The following is a 6,125-nucleotide window of genomic DNA, read 5'->3' as shown; positions in this document are numbered from 1 at the left end:
TGGGTTTTTTAATTAAAAAAAAAAAAAAGAAAAGAAAAAGAAAAACATTACTCTTGAAAGCCAAAGGAACTAGGAATATATTATGAACTCGAGCTGTGATGACATGTAGCACAGCATGATCTGCTTCAGCTCTTGATTATCCTAGATTAAAAACAGAGATATTTTGCAATTCACAGAGGTCTGGCCATCGTTGAATATTTTCATCAGTCTTGCTAGTATCGAGTCTAATTACCACATAAATAAATATTTCTCTGTCCTTCACCTTCAGAAGAGTGAATTTTTGAGTTGCTGCACAAAGGCTGTGACCAACCATAGGAAATGTTGAAAGGGTATTTTTGAAATGGCTCGTTAAGGAAGAACAAGGCCACAGCAGAGAACAGACATAAGACTAAAGGAGGTGGGAGCAAAGGTTTGTTCACGAGAATACACTTCAAAGGCCAAAGTAAAACTTGAGATTCACAAATTTGTCCAAACTGCACGTTTCTCCTTTGCTGTCAGCAAGTATCTGTGGAAACACCTGGCAAAGCATTTCACCCCCCTCTAGCGCTGGTTATGGTGAAGGGGGACAGCCTGCTGCTGCTGCCAGCTGAAAATTCTGGAGACACATGAAATCCATCTAACAGCTTCAGGTTTACTGTTTGCCTGTGTTGATGTAAATATAGAGTTTCAATTCCATATTCATTTGCTTCTTCAAAACAAAAGGCAATTACTTAAAAAGACAGTTCAAACTGCAAGTTGGTACTCAACACTTGGACTATCTGAGAGTGAAATACGTTAGCTGGGATTTTTTGTGCCTGTGCAGCAAACTTTGATGATGTGACAAGATACTACTTTTTATCTACTTTTCTAGGGAAAAAAATCACCCAAACCCCCCCAACTAAACAACCCAAACCCAAACAAAACAAAACCAAACAAACAAAACCCCAAAATGCACACCAGAAAACCCCAAAGACAAAACCCCAGTGAACTCCAACCAAGCCAAGAATATGCTGTGATTTTTTTCCCCTCACCTGTTGGCCTCTCTCCCTCAAACATTTTGAACCACCTAGCCACCCCAACTTCTGTTTTACCAGACAGGTGGGAGGGACACAAAGTTCCTACCAGCTGAGTGATGACTGAGGAGATCAGTAGCTAAAATAAGTTACTTGATGTGTTTTTCAGCAGATGAGCAAATTTATGATGCACCTCTGCAGCACTGGCTACAATCGGCTACTGCAGGTGCCATTTCCTCTCTGCAGGTACTGTTCCCTCTCTGCAGGTGCTAAAAGACTGAGCCAGCAGTGCTGCAGGAGAGAGCTGAGAGGATACAGGCACGTAGAGCATGAGGGAAGACGAGCAGGGACAGGAAGAATTTTGTGTGAAAGGACACAGGGGCTCACTTTGTCTGCTGCACGTGGCTTAGCTCATTTCCATGGAGTGCCATCCCTATTGCCACGCAGACAATTCTGCTCTTGAGGAAGCTATTTCTTGATTGTGTGCTTTTCTTTCTCGTCCTGCTCACCTGCTGCAGAAGATGGAAGCTGTGCAGGATGATGGAATTTAATTCCATCCTAGAGTGACAGGCATCGAACATTACCACTGGTTAACTGGATTCTCCTGCATCCTGGGCTTTACTCCTTTTTATGGGATGCTGCAGGAGATGTTGTCTCCTCTAACTCTATTGGAGGGGGAGAAGGGCTAAAAGTAGAGGTTTCTGTGCTGGAGTTATTTCTGCTATTTGCTTTAACTACGGGTAATTAAACAGGTTGTAGAAACAGCATGATCTGCTTGTCGTTCAGGTGTCTGCAGATGTTCTGTACCTCCTCTTGACGTTTTACTGAACTCAAATGATGGCTTTTGCAAGCTCTGGAAGGCTGTTTGTGATTAATGCTTAACAGCTCCTGCATAGCACACAAACAGGAAGCTTCTGAGGAATAGAAGACTCTTCTTCATGTGGTCAGTTAATTATTTGCATCAGCTTCATGTGCAGATCCAGTCTCTTAATCACCTAAAAATCTTAGGTTTTTTAGTGATAGTTTTCCTTATTTAAAACCTTCATGACTTAGTGATCTTCCTGAAGGTATATATGTGAGCTCTGCTTGTGTCCTAGGAAAAGTGTTCTTCATTGCTGTAACTTCTGTGTTTCATCTCAGGAAGCTAGGCTGCCTGTGCATTCCCTTCTCGGTTCAGCAGTGACTGTGGTATGCAAACCAATTAAATTAAAGGGGAAAATACAGAGGATAAGTGGAAGATGAGAGACGGTAATAAGTATCCAGATCATATTTCCCCTTTCCCTTTCTATCTCTGTAATTAAATTAAATTACTAAGGTCCGTGGAGATTCATCAATCAACTTCCCATAATGTGATTTTTTTCCCCCCTGGCTTTTCTTCCTGCATACTACTTCTTTCTCAGTAGTTAGTGGGAAATTTTATTCTCCAGTGAGGGCTAATTGAGAACAATTAACCATCGGACAACATGCACTGACATTGTCAAGCAGAAGAGGGCAGTAAATCAAAAGCAGTATGATTGCTAAAACCTGGAACAGAGAAAGAATCCCCCATCCCCAAAATCTGGAGCTGAACAATACAGGAAGAAATGAATAATCTATGTTTTTTTCCACTGGAGAAAATTTGCTTGATTATTTTTTTTTAATTGTGGTTTGGAGAAAATCCAAATCATACAGATACTTTTCACTCCACTGTTTTAGTAGCTGACTAATTTCCAATGCAAAGTATTTGGTGCCAGAGGAGCCAAACCTGGAGTAAATGCTTAAGGCTTGACAGGTCTTGCCAATGGGAACACGAGGAGGGTGGATGTTTCCATTTAAATTATTAATGAAGTTCAATAAAATCAAAATCACTGCAGTCTCGCCCCTTTTCACTTACTATGAGTATTTGCAGCAGAAGGAAGTTACACAAACTATTCAGTCCTAGTTGTAAATGAAGAGAGAAGGACTTTAAAGTGTCTGAAGTTGTTACTTTATGAGAAAAACCTTAATGGCTTGATTTGCACCCCCTGCCTGTTCCCTTTCAGCATGTCTCTTCTCAGAATCTTGTGTTCTGTACCAGTTCTGAGATATCCTCACTCAGCTCTGTCCGTATGAAGACATTTGCTATTTGCAGAGCTTGGCTGTTCCTAAATGAAAAGTAGTTTTCAATGCTGAAATATTATGCTATGGAAAGACAAATGTGCCTTTGAGGACAATTAATTTTTACTTTTTCTTTAAGTCAAACTAGTTAGTCTCTGTAAGGAATTTTTTCTTGTAAAACACCACCGTTTCCCAAAGGGTTTCCCTGTATAAGAAGGCTCCCTTGTGACCATTTTGTTTTCTGCTACATCTAAATTAAGAAAACATATATGCCATGTACATTCCATGTATTTTTGAGTGAAAATGAGGTTAAGTCCTCTTCCACACTTATTCTTACTTTTTTTTTTCTAAAATATTGCAACTGCTGTATTTTATAGTCTATCTAGTAGGCAGCAACAAACCACTTCTTCCTTTATTTCTGTATAATTCTTTCTATCTTAAAAGTGAGACAAATTTATTCAAGACTAAATCCTGCCTGCAAGAGGCTCGTTTCAGCACTGCATCACTCCCCTGCTCTAATCACATAACTCCCATGTAATTAGTGGTGTTACAACCCCTGCTGAGGATCAGAAGCTTCTCATGCTCACCTGCTCTACAAGCAAAGTAGCATTGCAGCTTTAAGGAAAGGAGGGGGTGTGCTTGGCTGGGGTTTTTTTGAGGTTTTGTTTTGTTTTATTTTATTTTCTTCTAACTTGCATGCCATTAAGGGAAAATTATAAAGGAGCTGGTGAATTCAGAAAGGATTAGGCTTAGACATGCAATTTAAAGGCCTTTACTGTAAAATATAAGCTGCTTTAGCAGCATACATTATGAATAAAATCAAGGGGGTAGGTAAGAAGTTTAAGTAAATTTGAGTTAAGCTGCCACTAGTCATGTGTCTTCATAGCACAGAAAATTTGCAACAAGTCTAAAGCTTTGCCTTAATTCTGTTGGATCTGGAATTCTTCACAGATGGAACCTTTGTTTATTTGGTATTTCTCCTTGGCAAAAGAAAAATGGGAATCAACAGGTCTACAGACCTCAAATTAGGTCCCATATCCCTGCAAAAATAACTCCAAAAGCTAATTGGAACTAGACAATCTTCAATGTCCCTTCCAAACCAAACCATTAGATGATTCCACGATTTGGGGAAACATCTGTCCCTTTGTCATAGAAGAAACAGATATCCAGTGGCCATTTCTGCACTCAGCATTTGCAGTGTTCCCTGAGACTGGTACTAAAGAACCGTTCCAGTTATCAGTAGTGTGTCAAAATAGCCACCTCCATTTGGGATCTGTCCAACTTGGTCCAGACAGAAAACCCTTTTCTGCACTGGGGTACAGCAATTCAAGAATAGGACTCTGTCCAGACTACTCCTGGTTCTTACCATTCCCAGTGATATTTTTCCACCAGCAATAATCTTTGAGCTCTCAGCTCACAATGTAATTTTTTTTTCCTGTGAGGTCTTGGTAGGATCTTAGAGGTCATCTTTTATGAAAGCAAGGCCACTCAAGTGTTTCAGGCTTGTGCTACTGAAGTGAGCGCTTTTGTGACAAACACAGGCAACAAAATATCCATCCCAAACAGCCCATCCCGGATTTCCTTCCTGCTGGCACAGACAGCTCCAGTAATGTGCAGATCAGTAGCGAGTATGTCCTGCTGCACCCGAACAGAGAGGTTTTCTTCTTTTTCTGAGGTTTAACTTGGACCCATTGAAGGAAGAATAAGAATTTAAAAAAGCCGAAATCAACCAACCCCAAAAAAGTGAGCACATCAAGTCAGGACTAATTAAGCACTACAGACAAAACTGACAGCACTTAGGTCTGCCAGGCTGCAAGAAAATTGTCATTAAGGGCTAAAACTCCCACACAGCTGGACATATTTTCAGTCTATAACAAGACAATTTTTACCAGGAACTCTTTAATCTCTTCCTCCTACCCTTTTCTTGACTTGCTCTTTACTTCCATTTATTTTGTACTGGCATCTGCTATCTCAGATCGAAGCCCAAGGCCTATAAAACATGAACTTCCATCATCCACTGCCAATGAGATTTTAACTTTACAACTTTGTTACATTTTTTATACAATTTGCATGCTAGAACATTAAAATAATTACACTTTCTGATGTGCAAACACTGAACACTATAATTTCTAGCAGCAACACGGATGTCAGCTACATTGTTAATAAATGAGAACTTTTTTACCCATATACTTTGAGCCTTGCTTTTAATTAAAGGCAAACAAAATATCTAAAAGTGTTACCTCTTATCTCCTAAAGACCAGACAGAAAACTGAAATTTCATATTGGTTAATGTAAACCAGTAGCAAAACCTGTAATTGATGACATCCAAGTGTATGCGTGTAGTAGAAGCTCAATTTTGCTACGATGTGTGCTTTGTTACAAAGTGACAGCTAATTTAACTTTACACCTCAGCAGTGGCCACTTACATAAGAGGCTGCTGGTTGCACCATCTATTATTAGTAATGCCTGACATGTTTTTGGAAAGAAAGAACCACCAATGTTTCCATGCTTCAGGGCACAGGATTGATATTTTTAGGGCTACCTTTATTGTCAGGGAGATGTTGGTGCCATTTCTGAGGAAAATAACTGCCCATGTTATATATCCTGGAAAACTCAAATTGTATGTGACCTGTAAAAGTCAGTCAGATTCCAGAGCCTAAAGAACCCTGAAAGATTTTATTTCCTTAGGAAAGGAAGCTGATGCCCTGAAAATGCAGAGGAAAGAAATACTCAGTTCAGATGCATAAGGAAGAAGAGCCAGAACTCTGGAGTAATGGTTAAAGGCAGAAACTGAGGACTGGAAATCAGACTTGGTGGAGGAGGAGAGGCACAGGAGCGCCAAGGGAGCAGTAGATGGTGGTGGTCAGATGGAAACTGAGATGTAGCAGAGAGGTACTTTTGCACACAGATGCAGGTGAGGAGCACATGTGTGTGACTGTAGTGCCTTTGTGCACTGCTCAGGGCCAAGGGCTGCTGTTAGAAGGAGCGTGTCAGACTCCTGCAATGTACAGGCACAGTCTGAACAGAAACCTTCATCCTAGAGCTCCTTACAGCAAG

The sequence above is a fragment of the Manacus vitellinus genome, unplaced genomic scaffold (assembly GCF_001715985.3).
Source record: "Manacus vitellinus isolate BGI_N305 unplaced genomic scaffold, ASM171598v3 scaffold_0_pilon, whole genome shotgun sequence".
Lineage (NCBI taxonomy): Eukaryota > Metazoa > Chordata > Aves > Passeriformes > Pipridae > Manacus > Manacus vitellinus.
This window is presented reverse-complemented; position numbering follows the sequence as displayed.